The 17870-nt window shown below is 40.4% G+C and overlaps 1 long non-coding RNA gene across 1 annotated transcript in view; it reads right to left on the bottom strand.

Moving 5' to 3' along the window:
* Positions 1 to 7412, bottom strand: part of LOC148112284 (uncharacterized) — a 260798-nt gene extending 253386 nt beyond the window's left edge. Inside the window, exon 1 of the long non-coding RNA XR_015729575.1 lies at positions 7304 to 7412. This is a non-coding gene — a long non-coding RNA (uncharacterized LOC148112284). The remainder of the gene's footprint in view (positions 1 to 7303) is intronic.
* Positions 7413 to 17870: the final 10458 nt, after the last annotated feature.

The following is a 17870-nucleotide window of genomic DNA, read 5'->3' as shown; positions in this document are numbered from 1 at the left end:
GTTGTGAGACTTGAGACAATCACTAGATGGCAGCAAAGAGATAGAGAAAACTCCAGATAGAGTGGCCATCCAGATCTTTGCAGCCCAGCTCTACAATTACTACTTCTACGGTTGCTATTTTAGTCAGAATGTATTAAGGTTGGAGGACTTTTCCAGCAGTTCAGCCTGGTATGAAAACAGAAAGAATAAATGTTGCCCTGAGGAAATTCCAAACTGAGTTGATAGCCAGGTGAGAAGAACTAGTTTGAGTTTAATCACAGGTGTCAATGAAACTCAATGTTTTAATTAAGCTGAGACCACCAAAGTCCAGTAAACCAAAGAAACAAATGAGACTTGTCAGATACTTTCCCAAATTTTCTCAGGAAGAAAAATAACATCTTTGCTGAAAGCAGCAAAGAAGATATTGCTCAGATAAATCCGAGATTAATTCACAGATTGTCTGAAACAAGAGTCTTGGAATTTTACGTTAGTTCACCTATAAGGCTAATCTTGACAGTTTTCCACGTCAGACTGGGTACCCCATACTTTGGGCTAAATGATGGTTGGGGTTGAAGCAGGGATGATATTCACTTACCTTCACTACCAGTTTGCAAATGTGAGCATGTGTGCATGCTTCACTCACATGTGCCACCTCCGCGCATGAGCAGGGCCTTCCGCTCATGTGAAGAGCATCAAAAACGTGGATAAATGGGACATGATTATATCCGGGAGGGTGGGCGGAGCCTCCCACAGCTGCCACTACCAGTTCGCCCAGCCTTCCATGGCCACCGCTACCGGTTCGGGTGAACCGGATAGAACCGTCTGAATACCACCACTGGGTTGAAGTGATGGTTGGGGTTTTGCCTTGGTTAGATGTGTACACATTACACATTTGGGTTTATGGCTGTATGTGATTTGCAAGTCGACATTCTTGCAGGTTAGGGTTATTGAATATTTGCAGTCTATGATTCTAGTGACTCTGTCTTCTTAAATCATAGAATCATAAGGCTGGAGATCTTCTAGTCCAGCCCATTCCTGCCCAAGGCAGGAATCCTTAAACTTTCCTGGACAAATGATTGTTCAATCTTTTCTTGAAAACTTTCAGTGATGCAGCACCCACAACTACAGGAGACAAAAGATTTCCCTCTGATGAGTCCTCCATTGCTTCTTCTTCTGCCTTCAGGTGCTATGCAGAATAAATCAACCCCCTCTTTCCTATGCCATCCCTTCAAATATGAGGAGACTATTATCATGCCTCTCCTAAGCTTTTATTTTTTATTTATTTATTTTGTTTGTCAAACATGTACAAGAAAACAGGTATAAGTATAAACATAGCCATGAACACAGGAAATGAGTACGAATAAATAGGGACAATAGGATAGGGATGGTAGGTACGCTGGTGCACTTATGCATGCCCTCTTACAGACCACTTAGGAATGGGGTGAGGTCCACAGTAGATAGTTTAAGGTTAAAGTTTTGGGGGTTTGGGGATGAAACCACAAAGTCAGGTAGTGCATTCCAGGCATTGACCACTCTGTTGCTGAAGTCGTATTTTCTGCAATCAAATTTGGAGCGGTTTACATTGAGTTTGTATCTATTGTTTGCCTGTGTATTATTGCGGTTGAAGCTGAAGAAGTCGTTGACAGGCAGGACGTTGTAGCAGACAATTTTGTGTACTACTCTTAGGTTAGACCGTAGTTGGCGTAGTTCTAGGTTATCCAAGTCCAAAATTTTGAGCCTAGTGGCATAAGGCACAAGACCTCGGTGCCTTCCGCCGTGCCCTTAAAACTTTCTTTTTTCAACAAGCCAGGCTGGCTTAACATATTTTTTAATTTTTAATTTTTAATTGGTTTGTCATTTTAAACTGGGACCAAATTAATATATATACTTTTAATTGTTTTTAATGTTTGTATTGTATGTTTTTATCTGGCTGTACACCGCCCTGAGTCCCTTGGGAGAAGGTGCGGTATATAAATTCGAAATAAAATAAAAATAAAAATAAAATAAATAAGGGATTCTATTGTGAGCAAAGGAGTGGAGGACTCTTCTTGTGAAATACCTCTGGACTCAGTCAGTTGTAAACATATCTAGTTCCCTTAGCCATTCATCACATAATTTAACCTCCGGACTCCTTATCAACCTTGTTGCTCTCCCCTCCACTCTTTCTAGAGGCTTTTAAAATAAACCCCAATTAAAACTAGTGATTGCTAGAAGCGTCGTGTCAATCATGCAAACCCATCAATAGTGATTTCACTTACTCGAGAACTAACAACGGTAACAAGGAAAATGGAAGGGAGGATGAGTGAGACAGAATTCTGTCATTCGTTCCCGGCTGTAAAATTACAGTTTTGCAAACCAGCACTGAACTAATATGTAACTATAAGCTCAATCGTGAATGTTTGAGTAGCATCATGCATTTCATATTTGGATAATTTGACAATATGATGGACTACCCTCTGCTCCTCCCAAGATGTATGGGTTGGAGAATCCAATTCAAACTCTCAAACATTTAGAACGTTGCTCCTGTCTCCCCACACAAGTCATTTGCTATGCTTGACAAATACGATGCATACTCACAATTAAGGTACTGTAATAAATCATGGACGAATTATATTTCACTTTGCCATAAACCTACATTTGCATTTTCTTCACTTAACAAAACATCCACATGCTTGTTTTTTTGTTGGGTCGTGGCAGGAAATCCAAAGTTTAAAACCTACACATAAAATGAATTTTTCGGGTGATTCAATTGAACAAAATTGTTCCATTCACAATATGATCTATCTTGCGCGGGGCTTGGTTCAGAGACGTTGACTAAACCAACAATCTGGATTGTCTGTTTATAGATTAATCTATGGTGTGAATCTGGCCACTGAATCTTGCAAGCCAAGATTTAATGGCTTAATAAAATTGTGATTGATTCAATGAAGTCTGGCTGAACAAAATTATAGCCCAGAGAACTCCTGTGTCAGCCAAGCATTGTTTATAGATGGGTAGAAGTGAATCTAATTTGATTATGTATGATTTAAAGTATGGATAGGATTATACAGCAATTTGACTTCAGTCTCCAAAAGTTCTTTGGAACAAGTCAATGAATGAACATGGCACCCATCTGCAACATCTTAAAACTCTCCTGCTTCTTTCTGGAACCTTCCAGGTGCTTCACAGGCCAAATAATTACAATCAGAGGATTGTAGAGTTGGAAAGGATGCACAAGAATCATCCAGTCCACCCCACCGTAATGTGCAGTAAAGCCATTTTGAGCATCTTTGACATGTAGCTGTCCAGGCTCTACTTTAACAATTCCAGAGATGGAGAAACCACAGTTTCCATTGGTAGACAGTTCCACTATGCTACGGATCCTTCTATCATCTTCCTATGGATCTTCCTATATTTAAACAAGGTCTAGGTCTACCTGTAACTTATATTCATTATTTCTAGTCCTAGTTTTGTGGCAAAGAATAGAATAGAATAGAATAGAATAGAATAGAATAGAATAGAATAGAATAGAATAGAATAGAATAGAATAGAATAGAATAGAATAGAATAGAATAGAATAAGAGTAGAGTAGAGTAGAGTAGAGTAGAGTAGAGTAGAATAGAATAGAATAGAATAGAATAGAATAGAATAGAATAGAATAGAATAGAATTTTTATTGGCCAAGTGTGATTGGACACATAAGGAATTTGTCTTGGTGCATATGCTCTCAGTGTACATAAAATAAAAGATACATTCATCAAGAAATGGAAAATAGTTCTTGCCTATAGTTTCCTTTTATTTATTTATTTATTTATTTATTTATTTATTTATTTATTTTATTTATCAAATTTCTATACTGCCCTACTCCTAGAGGACTCAGGGCGGTGAACAGCCAAGATAAAATACAGATAATACAAACATTAAAAGTCCATTAAAATTATTAAATATTTTGGCCGAAAACAAATTTAAAACACCCAATTTGTAAAACAGATTAAACGATTTAAAAATTTAAAAGGGAGAGTTAGGCCAGGCCAGCCTGCTGAAATAAAAATGTTTTGAGAGCACGACGAAACGTGCGCAGATCCGGGATCCTCTGTATCTCCGTATCTTTATGTACCTATACTTTTGCCAGACCTATACTTGAATACTGCTCACCTGCCTGGAACCCTCACTGTATTTCAGACATCAATACAATAGAGAGAGTCCAGAGATATTTTACTAGAAGAGTACTCAACTCCTCTGCTTGAAATAAAATTTCCTATACCACCAGGCTTGAAATTTTAGGCCTGGATAGCCTTGAACTACACCGTCTACGTTCCGACCTAAGCTTAGTACACAAGATTATTTACCATAATGTCCTACCTGTTAATGAATACTTTAACTTTAACCGTAATAACACAAGGGCTATCAATAGATTCAAACTCAATGTAATTCGCTCTAATCTTGATTGTAGGAAATAGGACTTCTGCAATAGAGTAGTTAATGCCTGGAACATTCTACCTGATCCTGTTGTTAGTTTCTCTAACCCCCATACCTTTTACCTTAAACTGTCTATTATGGACCTTTCATGTTTCTTAAGAGGTCCCTAAGGGGGCGTGCATAAGCGCACCAGCGTGCCTACCATCCCTGTCCTACAGTTCCCATTTATATGTACTCATTTGGTGTGTTTATGGCTATGTTTTGCCTATTTATATCCTTGTATTTGTGCCAATTTTTTTTCATGCGTCCATGTCTATGTCTATACTGTTACTTGTTTCCTTGTACATGTTGACAAACAATTAAATACACACCTACATACATACATACATATGCACAGCAATCATGTTTTCCACAAGGTCTTGCTTCCTTCAGACCAGACATCCCAGGATCCTTCAGCCTGTCCTGTCGTTCTTCTATTATTTGTCATCCACTGAACCTTTTCTAATTCTGTAACATCCTTCTTGTAGTATTGAAGTATCATGTGTGGTTTTAAGAAGAAATTGAAAGATTTATCTCAATCTCTTCATGAAATCATAAACTTCACCTGAAGTCTTATCAGTTCCAAACACAGTGAAATCATGAACTTGAATAAAGAGGCATAATTACCTCTTCTATGTTTAATAATCTGCCTTTTCTGCCATATTAAAAACAAAGAAACAGAGCCACAAGCAGCATATAATAACCTTCAGGCTGAAGGCTCAACAGTCTGACTTGTGCAAATGTGATGAAATGGCATTTGGTGTAATCTCTCCACTGAACCTAACCAAATTTCAAAAATTTCAAATCTTTATTGTCAGTGCACAACATATGTACAATGAGATTGTTTGAGCTCATCCACTGTGGAAAGAGGAGCCAGTTAATCTGAAAGTTAGGCTGTGGGTTATGGGTTTTGTCATTAGGAGAAGAAACCTTGCCCAACCTCACCTCACCTCACCTCACCTAAAATAAAACCAAATTAAATACACAGTAGCTGAACTGAGGCAATTGTTTCAATATCAGGTAAGCAAGAAAACAATTTTCCTTCACTTTTTTAAAAAAGAAGGGAATCTTTTTCAAGGTAACAAAAGCTGTGTGTGTGTGTTTTTTTTTTAAACGTTCTTGCTTTTATACACCTGACTTACACTAGCTGTTACTTTCTCAAAGAAACATCTGTTCATAGACAATTGCAATTGTAGTCTACAAGTGTAAATGCTCATTATGTCAAGGAAAGTGAAGTAGCAAAATAGTGAGGATCTTCTTCGAGAGCGTCTTTTGGGCGAGGATAAGTAAATTTACGTGGCATTTTTGCATCCTGCTACCAAGAGGAAAAACACCAGTAAAATATCCTACCTTTCATTTCAATTCTTTGCTTTTTCTACATGAGCTGGGAAGGGGCTGTTGGATATTTGGAGGTTTTATTTACCTGCTGTAGGACAGATTGTTATAGACAGATTGTTCTGTTTGGAGGAGGGGGTGTATTTAGCATCACAGGGATGAGATGACATCATGGTGTTGGAACTCAAATGGAATAATCAAGCGCATATAATAGCATTCCATTATCATCTCAGATATCTCAGCAATGTTTCTAAGGCTGTTTCTGCACAATCTCTCCCTATCTGTCAAGCTTTACTGCAAACAACTTAGAAGCATTTTAACTGGATGAGGTGACAAATGCTGTCTAAGAGATTCTAACCCCTAAAACACTGACATTCTGAAGTCTCCTTCCCCATGAAAGAGTTACGCCCATCTCAGAACAACGTTGTGCCTATGTCCTCCTGATGGTCCGTGGCTTCTGTTGAGATGGTGATCTGCTGAGCTGCTTTTCCAAAGGAAACATTGTGTAAGGCTACTTCTGTTGGGTTTCCTTCAAGATTGCCTTTTGAGAAGGCTACCCACTGATTTCTGTTGGGTTTCCTTCAAGATTGCCTTTTGAGAAGGCTACCTATTGACTTCTGTTGGGTTTTCTTCAAGATTGCCTTTTGAGAAGGCTACCCACTGATTTTGGTTGGGTTTTCTTCAAGATTGCCTTTTGAGAAGGCTACCCACTGATTTTGGTTGGGTTTCCTTCAAGATTGCCTTTTGAGAAGGCTATCAATTGACTTCTGTTGGGTTTCCTTCAAGATTGCATTTTGAGAAGGCTACCCACTGACTTCTGGGATTTTTCCCTTCATTCCAGGAGTCATCGTCATGATCATCACCATCACTGATGAGTCATTACTTCATCAGAGGAGGGCATCTGTATGCCACAGTACAATGGATTTTGCTTTGGGATGGGATGAATGGAAGGAACTGGACTGTTGGCTGTGCTCAATTTGCCCTATGCCACTGGCCAGCTAATTGACAAAATTATCCATATATTCAACTGAACAGAGTTTAACTAGGTTTTAGGGTGGAGATCAATTCAAACCACTTAGATATACAATACAGATAAATAAGAATCATTGCTGCACATCAGGAAAAAGACAATTGTTTGCTCTCAGTCAACATGGAGAATATTTACTGGGCAATGTAATAGCAAGCCATAAAGAGCCACAAATCATGGCTGAAAGAATACTCAGTCTTCTCAGTATAATGGAAATATGAAATGCTTAAGATTAAGCAGGTATTGAAGACACGAGCAATATAAAACCCTCCGATAATTAAGCTTCCACAAATAGTTATTTCATTGGCATATCTCTTGAAATCAGTAACACAGTTGCTTGCCCCAATATCAAGACGTGTTGTCAAATAAAGATGTCAATGTTAAAAAACAAAGATGTGATGTTATCATTCTGTTAGAAGATTTCAAAACCACTGGCTGAGCTTTCACGAACCTGCATGAGAATGCTGAAATTTTACCAGATTTTGATAGACTTGTATGAGTTCTCTGAAAACCTTATTTATCTTACCATAGATGTGGTTGAAACATTTTAGAACTATCTGAAGGGAGGCAGCTGGATCCCTGCCCAAGGTCACCTTCTCCACCCATAAAAACGGTTGACTCTTACTTCATAGCAGATTCATTAGCTTTTATTCTCCATCGTTGTATTATCCCTACCCCTTTAAAATTAATGGAGAGGGTTCTCCGATAGTCATCGGTTGTATTCAAGTTGCTTGTTCTCATTGTTACACGTACAAAGACTTTCCCCACTGGGCTCAAAAAAGAAAAACATAATCACCTGTATTCATGCCATCCTGAGCATTGCAAAAACGCTGGTGGTGCTCCCTTACAGCATCAGCAGTTTAGATTTGTGTGAATCCAGGACAAAATAACAAAGCTCACTATTCTTCCGTTAAAAAAGTACCAGAATCAAATGCTTTAAAAAGCAGAAGCATATTTTTTAACATTTGACAAGAGACATTTGATCAAGCACGAGGCTTCCAGGCTTCGTAATGAAAAAGCCAGGGAATTCTTGCTGTGTTCATCAAAAGACAGAGGGGGTCCTGTTTTAATAAACTATCTCTGCAATGTTCTGGGAAGGTAGGTCCCTGTTCTCTGTGGAACTTTGATATTTACAGGCTCCTTCTTTGCTGGCCTCTGAAGCTATATATAGATGTTTTTAAAAAAGAGAAGAAAATATAGTTCTTCTCAGCATAGTCCAAAAGCGGATAAAAGAGCAAGTCGCAGGGCAACAGATCAACCTGTCCATCCCCATTTGCTATATGAGCGTTTGGAAAAAGCATTTTTTTTTAAAAAAAATGATAATATTCCTGGACAAGGATTTTACAAAAGTGAATTATTCCATTTCTCTCCAGCAGAATGTGAAAAAGCGTAAGAGGCTAAAGCTAAATTTCCATAAAATGATTATGTAAGTTCAGCTGAACTAAAATGTCTCCTCGGCTCACTTCAAAATCAGAAAGTGTAGGCCTGGAAAAAGTTTGAAAGGGTGTTTTACTTCAGCAGAACAGTTTACAAAGTACTCCTTCAAAACTGTTCGCTCCCCTCACTCCCATTTGCTAATGCTACACCATTGCTTCACTGCAACTGGCAGTTCCAGTAACTGGAAGGCGTTTCTGAGAATGCATCAAAATAAACAGCAACCCCATCACACTTCCTAAAGAAGTTCATATTTAAATTACCAGTAGTATTACAATCGAATCATAAATATTGCTCTTCGGCCATTGACTCAAACCAAAAGTTATCCTTTCCTTAGGAATGAAGTATCATCTTAACAAGACTGATTAAACTAGAAAGGATATGACCAGGGGTGGGTTGCTGGGAGTTCGCAGGGGTTCGGGAGAACCTCTAGCTAAGATTCTGTGTATTGGGCTTGCATACTCCTGGACTATTTTATTTATTTATTAACAAAGTTATATAGCAACCCATCTCACAAGAAGTGTTCCTTGTGAATTGGGAGCAGTTGAGATAGTTGGCCATGCTTTTTTATGTTGCTGCTTTTATAGGAATCTCTATATAGAACTTAATGAATTTCTACCATCACATCTTCCTAGGTGTTCAGAGAGACATTATGTTTCTCTTCTTTTAATAGACATGAATCCAGGTGGCATCTATAAAGTAACCAAAAGTTATGTTTTTATACTTGTAAAATCTCTCAGGTCATTCTATTGAAATCTCCAAATACGACAAAAATTGGATCTTATCTTTTTTGTACATTGATACACAAACGTATATATTGAAGCACTCCAAAAACATCGAAGGATTCACAATTCCACCAATAAATAAAATCACTTTGTAAGAAATGAAACTCCATAAAAACAGCCATAAAGCAAGCTTCAAAATATTAGTTCATAAAGGTATGTGCTCTCTATCATCAGTGTCAAAAGGTCTTCAGAGCAATAGGGTCCTATTTGCCCTTTGAAATGTGACAAGGGTAGGGGAGCAATATCACAAGGGACAAACTCTTCTATAATTTGTGGACCAGAGGTGGTATTCAGCCGGTTTTGACCGGGTCTAGAGAACCGGTAGCGGAAACTTTGAGTAGTTTGGAAAACCGGCAAATACCATCTCTGACTGGCCCCGCCCCCATCTATTCTCTGCCTCCCGAGTCCCAGCTGATTGAGTCCCAGCTGATTGGCTGGGTCTTTTTTTGTTGCCCTGCACAGGGAGCTGGAAAGGTTTGTGGGGTGGGGAGGAAATGGAGATTTTACAGTATCCTTCCCCTGGAGTGGGGTGGGAATGAAGATTTTACAGTATTTTCCCCCTGGAGTGGGGTGGGAATGGAGATTTTACAGTATTTTTCCCCTGGAGTGGGGTGGGAATGGAGATTTTACAGTATCCTTTCCCTGGAGTGGGGTGGAAATGGAGATTTTACAGTATCCTTCCCCTGGAGTGGGGTGGGAATGGAGATTTTTACAGTATCCTTCCCCTGGAATTGGGTGGAATGGAGATTTTGCAATATCCTTCCCCTGCCACGCCCACCAAGCCACGCCCACAGAACCGGTAGTAAAAAAAAAAACCGGATCCCACCACTGCTGAGATGCAGGATCTGCATGTCCTACTCCTGCATCTTTCAGAAAAGTAGGGACACTCAGCAATCTCCCCCATGATAAGCAAACAAATTGAACTGGACCTGGTCAGGAGATACAGGGAAAGCAAGCTGTGTAGAGCTTTACGGATCAAACCAATCTTTCGAACTGGATCCAGACGTCTACTGGTAAAGCACTGGTCTTATTGTACTACACCTACTCATCATATTGCTGCAGCAGTTTGAGCTAACTGTGGATTCAGGGCAGCTTGTGTCAAAATACACTGCTATAGCCAAAGTATATAGCGATGAGGATTTGACTCACTATATAACAGCCTCTACATCCAAAAAGATCAACAACTGGCACATTGCTGAATCTGGATAAAGCCTCTCTTGGTTATAGCCTTTACAGGCTAAGGAGCTATGAATCAAGGACTCCTCCTTCTGTGGGAATACAATCGTGTCCAGAATCAATATTGGAACAAGAACTGAATCAGAACTTGCTGTCTATGAACAGTATGTCCTTCTTATTGGGATTTAAATTTAATCTAACATTGTTTTGTCCCATCCAATCTCCCACAGCCTCTAAGCACCACGTATGGACCGCCATAACATCTCCAGCCTAACCTTGGATGACAAGGTACAAGGTATTGACTATCATCCGTATATTGATGATACTTCATCCCAGACTGATGGATTGCCTTCTCTAGCATATAATGGTATTTCGGATGCATTTTAAATGTGCCTCATTTATGTAAAAACATGGTAACTGTTTTGGATTGCGTATAACCTAAATTGAAGGAACAGAAATTTCGTGATGGACCAGGTAATTAAAAGTTTGCCTCAATTCCCCATGTTTGTTTTATAAAAAAATATTCTGTTTGCTTTATTTTGCATAATAAATGCTAAGAGAAGGGTCATTTTGGAAATGTTCAGAAGTAGTCCCTGTATGTTATCTTTTTTGACTATATTCCATCCCAAACTATATGGTTCATTTTCCCTGATAAGCACACTTAAGTAAGAAAGAGATCTTATAAGTTTCACTACCTGCAGGAAACACCAGTGGTGGGTTCCTCCCGGTTCGGTCCGGTTCGGCCGAGTCGGTAGCGGTGACAATATGATGTCACCGAACCGGTTCTCCCCCCGCCCTCCCAACCCCCCACCCCCCCATGTTATTCTTACCTTTTATTTGGCCCCACCCCCAATCTATTGCTGCCTCCTGAGTCCCAGCTGATCAGCTAGAGGGAAAAAAACTGTTTAAACTCTTGCCGCGGGGCTTCAAAGGGCCGCCCTACAGCTGATCAGTGTTAAAAGCAAACAAATGAGTCGGGTCATAAGTGCGAGGACTGGTCGTAAGTGCGAGGACCTTCCAGAAATGACTGACCAGCTAGCCACGCCCACCTAGTCTCATGACCTCCAAGCCACACCCACAAAATAAGCCACGCCCGCAGAACCGATAGTAAAAAAATTTAGAACCCACCCCTGGGAAACACTGATTGGTTTGAGAAAGTATGTGATACCACGTACCCAGTGGTAAAATCCTCCGTGGTTTTCCATGGGTTTGCTTGCATGCTCATGCGTGGCGCATGCCAAATGCATGCTGCTCATGTGTGCATGTACAGTGTGCACCAAACACATGCTGCGTGTACATACACAACGCACACCAAATGCACACTGCACCTGCATGCATGCAGTGTGCACCAAACACATGCTGCGTGTGCAAGCACAGTGCATACCAAATGCACGCTGTGCATGTGTGCATGCATAGTGCACACCAAACATGTGCTTTGCGCGAAAAAGGAGACTTAAGTAAGTAAGTAGAACAGCGAGGGGGGGAACAGCTGTGCCATGCGATTTAGACTTGCTGGAAAGCAGGATTTCCTGCTTTCTAGTGAATATAAATTGAGTGGCACAGCTGATCGTCGGAAATACAAGTTCAGACGAACTGGTAGCATTGTCCCAAACCAGTAGCTTTTATTACTATTGGTTGCCCGAATCAGTGTGAACTGGTAGCATTTCACCCCTGCATGTACCGCTGCAATACCACTAAGGAGTTGGACTAAGAATAGATTGGCTTAGGTTGAGCCTAGTCCATGGGCACACCCTTTACAGATGGTCCTTGACTTATGACCTTGATTTATGAATGTGCCAATCACATGTGTTGTAAAACTGGTTAGCCAATGACTAACCTTTCTTGTGATAGTAATTATGTGAACAGGGCAGTTCATGCAGCTATCACAGTTGTTAAGTGAAGATGATGGTCGCTAAGCAAACCTTGGTAGTACAGTGGTTTAATGCACCCTGTAATTAACACAGCTGCCTGCAATTTCTGCAGGTTCGAATCTTACCAGGCTCAAGGTTGACTCAGCCTTCCATCCTTTCTAAGGTAGGTTAAATGAGGACCCAGTTTGTGGGGGCAATAAGCTGACTTTGTATAAATATACAAAAGTATGAAGGCTATTGCTTAACACATTGTAAGCCGCCCTGAGTCTCCGGAGAAGGGCGGCATATAAATCAAATTAAAATAAAATAAAATATAAATAAATAAACCAACACTATGGGGGCAGTTTTTCTGAACGCTGAAAGTAAGTAACAGTTTTTGGCAAAAGTGTTGTAAAATGTGCTCTTGTGTTTGCCGGGTGCTAGGGGGGTGACCATTAGAACTTCAAATCCATGCCCTCAGTAGCCCCAAGATAGGCCCATAATAACTTCGAACAATTCTTAAGAAACCAGCCATATATATCACTGTAATACAAAGAACCTAATACCGTGATGGCGAACCTATGGCACGCGTGCCACAGGTGGCACGCGGAGCCATAATAGTCGGCACGCAAGCGTTGCCCTAGCTCAGCTCCAGTGCGCATGCGTGTGCCGACCAGCTGGTTTTCGGGCCTTCCGGTTCCACCAGAAGTCAGCAAACAAGCCATTTCCGGCCTCTGGAAGGCCTCTGGGGGATTGGAGAAGCCGTTTTTGCCCTCCCCAGGCTCCAAGAAAGCCTCTGGAGCCTGGGGAGGGCGAAAAACAGGCCTAACAGGCCCACTGTGCCATCGTGTGCCAAAAGTGGGGGGAGTGTGGGGGGGATCATGTGCGCATGAGTGGGGGGGGCGGGGAACATTGAATTATGGGTGTGGGCACACGTGTGTGAGACCCCCCCCCACGCTCCTCCTGCTTTTGGCACGCGACGGCAAAAAGGTTAGCCATCACTGACCTAATATGTAGTCCTTCAACATTTGGAACAGTTCTAAAAATGGATGTATATATAAGGGAAGAGCTTTATCTTGGATTCTTTTAGAGAAAACATGAGAATTACCTAACCTCGGTGCCTTGCGGACTCCTTTAATCATGCTTTACAACATTCCCTAGCTTTTATTTTCTCAGATGTCTCTGAAAATCTATTCCTCCCAGTCACAATATTTGCTTAAATATACTCAGTCCTGAAAAGGTATTGCCTCATGAAGTCGCGTTCTATTAACAAATAATTTAGCTCTTTGATCTACGTATGGAGGAAGCTGAGGCAGAGAAATTGTCTATAGGCTCTGAAAGTATTCTTGACAGCTTTGGGGTTATTAATCTTCATTTGGTATCTGGCCTCCAGAACTTGTTCCAATTAATCGAGTATTACAGTTCTGATATTTACACTATAGCAAACATGAGCCTCCAGCTGTCTCCAGCTTAGTTCCAATGCAAATGAGAGATAAATGAGCTAATCCGCGCTAGTCTCCTTGTTCAATAATACAAACCATCTCCTGGCCTTTTGAAGGTAAACATTTTGCCAGCTGTCAGCAGACTCAGGATCCTGCTTAATTTTAGGGACTTTTTAAAAAAAAAATTCCATTTTTAACCACTCTTGTATTAGTGACATTTCAGTTGGCCTTGTTTGATATCTGTATTTGCAATAAAAGCACAAAAAGTAATTTGGCCGGCTGATTTTTTTTCCCCCTTTCTTTTAAAAACCCCATTTATCTTAGTCGCTGACATACTGGACACATTTCCAGTTTCAGCTTCAGAAGATCTCCAGCATGTCCAAAAGGATCAATCGTGCAAAGAAAATTAGGTTATGAACCAGACACTGATATCTTTGTGGAATAAAATCTCTCTGGATATTTTTAAGGATCCTGTTTATTATTATAAAGAGGGATCCCGGGTAAGTTGTATAATAAAAGCACTGAGCGGAAATCTCTAGGTAGAAATAGAAATATTTGTTGGCTGGCAACCGAGATAATGTCTGCCAGAGATCTTAAAGACCTATTGCTGGTCAGGACAGAAGCTGTCCTCAAATAAATGGACAAAACATTGTAACTTGCTATAAGGAAGATTTCTATGCTTACGAAATATAAAATATGGAATTGTGGTATTACACAATAGTGTAGCGCTTTGGCTTGGAAGACAAAGGGGTTGTTTGAAGGGTCCATGAGCACATCTGTAGCATCTGTCACTATCTCTTAAAGGAGCTGCATCTTCTTCCAGGGCTGCATAGCTGCCCTAAAGCATGATTGCAGGAAAAAACACATTTGCTTTGAGCCCTTGCTAACAGATATTATTGGTATGTTCATGTGCATTTCAAAACACTTCATCATTAATCCAAAGTGCTGCCTGTCCCTATTATATCATACGTCTATGGAGATTCTCCATAGGTCATGGTTGTCCCAAAAGTGCTTTTTCAAAAGGCAACTGGACTTTCTGGTTCCTTTTTGAAAAAGCATCTTTGGGACATATTATATCATACCTGTAAAGGTAAAGGTTCCCCCGCACATGTGTGCTAGTCATTTCTGGCTGTAGGGGCAGTGCTCATCTCCGTTTTTAAGCCAAAGAGCCAGTGCTGTCTGAAGACGTCTACATGGTCTTGTGGCCAGCATGACTAAATGCCAAAGGCACACAGAGCACTGTTACCTTCCCACCAAAGTGGTCCCTATTTTTCTACTTGCATTTTTTACATGTTTTTGAACTGCTAGGTTGGCAGTAGCTGGGACAAGTAATGGGAACTCACTCCGTTACACGGCACTAGGGATTCGAACTGCTGAACTGCTGACCTTCTGATCGAAAAGCTCAGTGTCTTATCCACTGAGTCACCGTGTCCCTATCGTACCTGTACTAGGATGCTATTAGCTATTTCAATATTTTTAGATCTTTCTAGAAGAATACATTTGATATTGCAGATATCCATATATCTTATACGACGGGTAAGAATTCTGGGATCATTTCTAGAGAACTCTCTCTAACAAGGAATGACTCAACATGAAAAAGCAGTCTTTTGATCTCACAATTGTTTTCATTGTTTGAAGTTCTCTGCTGACAACAAAAACTTTTATATGTTTGTGGGTCTATTACGCAGAACTAGTCAACATTTACTACTTCTATCACCATCTGACAACAAAAAAGTACAAAGAACATCAACCGATCAGGAGGAGCATATTGAACTATTGCTCAAATACAATTGAAAGTTTAGCACAATCTGAGGTTTACCTCCATGGAAGTAAATCTCACTCGCCTACTTCTAAGGAATCAGGTTTAGGATTGCACCTTAAGGATTATTAACATTGAGTCATATCATTGCCACCTAGTTTTGTTCGTTTGTTTGTCATACAGGTAGTCCTTGATTTAAGACCACAATTGGGAACCGAAATTTCCATTGCTAAGCAAGGCAGTTGTTGAGTAACACCTGATTTTACGACCATTTTTGTCATGGTTGTTAAGCAAATAATTACCGTTATTAAATGAATTATGTGGTCACTAAGGGAATCTGGTTTCTCCCATTGACTGTGTTTGTCATATGCCAGCTGGAAAGGTTGTAAATCACAATTACATGACCTTGGGTTGCTGCAAACATGCAAATTTCCAAGCACCTAAATTTTGATCATGTCACCGTGGGGATGCTGTCATTAGTGTGAGGACCAAAGGTAAGCCAAGTTTTTCAGTGCCATTGTAGCTTTAAATGGTCACTAAATGATTGAGAGTCAAGGACTACCTGAATATAATGCCATAACTTCTTTTATTGTTCTAAAGTTTTATTATTAAGACTAAGTGTTACAGGTTGGGTGTTACAAATGATCACTTCAATCATTTTTGTGGGGCTTGGAAGAGTATAATTTCTCACTAGCCAAGACTTGTGTTCAACTTTGTCATACGGGTTTGGAAACAGTTTTCAAAGGTAAATTCAATTTGGATTTAAGGAGAAAAAGGGTATTTGTGCAGTGAATGGCTTACAGAAAAATGAACAGAATAAATCTGGGGACTATATTAAAAGAGGCAACCATAATTATATGCCTATGGAAGTTCTCACTTCTCTAACAGAGCTTTATAGAAGTGCACATTGGAAAATAATGAACAAAGACACCGTTATCACTGAAGGTGAATTTACAACATCCTCCTTGGGCACCGAAGAGAATTATCTTCTAAAACTCATTTTTGCAGATCCCTAAATAAGTTTTCAAATTGATTTTAATTCTATTCTATCAGGAGGTGATTCATTATGGTACACATCCATTCTCTGAAGTGCTGCCCATTCAAATATTTGTAAGCTTCTTGCAAATACATCAGGGAAATTGGAGCACTTGATTTCATTCTTATGCCTGCACTAAATCAGAAAGAAAGCTAATCAGAGTTTCAGATTTGCATGTCTTTTGACCTCATCTATTCATAATAACTGAAAGCCATGAAAATATCTATCCTTCAACTGATTGTTAGGGGAAAAAAAAAACCTTTGCTCATCCATATCCCAATTCCCTTCAAATTTAAAATATTTTATTTTACAATAGCCCTATTTCCCTAGGGCAGGGGTCAGCAACCCGCAGCTCTGGAGCCGTATGTGGCTCTTTCATCGCTTTGCTGTGGCTCCCTCTTGCTGGTCGGCTCCACAATTGATAGGGCTTTCAGTTAGGACAGGTAGAGGAAAAAGAATGCCACGCTAGGAGGAGACTCTTTGGTGGGGGAACTGGACTTCTGGTCGGCAGAGGAAATAGGACACCATGCTAGGACGAGACTCTATGGTGGGGGAACCGGACTTCCGGTCAGCAGAGGAAAAAGGATGCCACGCTAGGAGGAGACTATGATGGGAGAACTGGACTTCCAGTCGACTCCAGAATTGAATGGGGGCTTCCGGTTAGGACCTTTGTGGCTCTTTGAGTGTTTAAGGTTGCCAACCCCTGCCCTCGGTTAAAAGCAGACATAAAAGCAATACACTGATTAGAGTTCCTTTTTAACATTTAAAAAAATGTGCATATTGCTATCATATTTCTCACACAGGCATTGTCAGATTTACAATTTAGTGAAGTTCTAAGAGTCCCTTTCTTTTCTCACCGACAAGAAAAAGAGACTTCCTTTTCAGAAGTGGGTAGACTTACCTCCATGATTATCGCGTGTGATCGCGCATTTTGCTCACGCTATGGACACATGTGCAGTTTTACGAAAACTTACCTTCCGCGTTACTGCTGGAGAGTAACACAGCCGAGGCACAGCAATCCACTCTGCCATGTGAATCAGCTGAGAAGATATAGGTCAGGGGCAGGTGGGTGGGCCCACTTGATTGTCAGAGTGAACTGGTTCACTCCCAGCTGATTATCGGAGCTACCGGCTCATCCGAACCGGTCCGAACCAGAAGAATCCCACCCCTGATGTGAAGGGACAAGTATCACTTAAGATAGTGGTTCTCAACTTTTTCTTCACCATGGACTGCCTTTAAATACCTTTTGTGGCCACGTAGACCATGGCCATCAACCCTCAAGTCTTAACTTCCATCACAGATGGAAATGCAAGATAACCAACTATCGATAAGTCATGCCATAACATCCCCATAATGATTATTATCAATGCAATCCAGGATCCTGATAAGCAGCAGGAACTCTGGATTTAACCTTCCTTGCTATGTTTGCACTATGTTATTCAGATACTGAGAGAGAGTTTAAGATAAAAGAGGGAGGAGAAAAAAGAGATTTCCCAGAATATGCAGTGGCTAAATTTCCAAGAAGAAAGGGATGGAGGCAGTTTTAAACTTATCTGATGGATTTTATGTTCTGAAAAACAAAGAACCAACAATTATATGCTTGTATTTTCT

Source organism: Pantherophis guttatus, chromosome 11, assembly GCF_059756535.1.
Source record: "Pantherophis guttatus breed Tessera chromosome 11, ASM5975653v1, whole genome shotgun sequence".
Taxonomy (NCBI): domain Eukaryota; kingdom Metazoa; phylum Chordata; class Lepidosauria; order Squamata; family Colubridae; genus Pantherophis; species Pantherophis guttatus.
The sequence above is the reverse complement of the archived record's forward strand: the minus strand, read 5'-3'. Positions and strand labels throughout refer to the sequence as shown.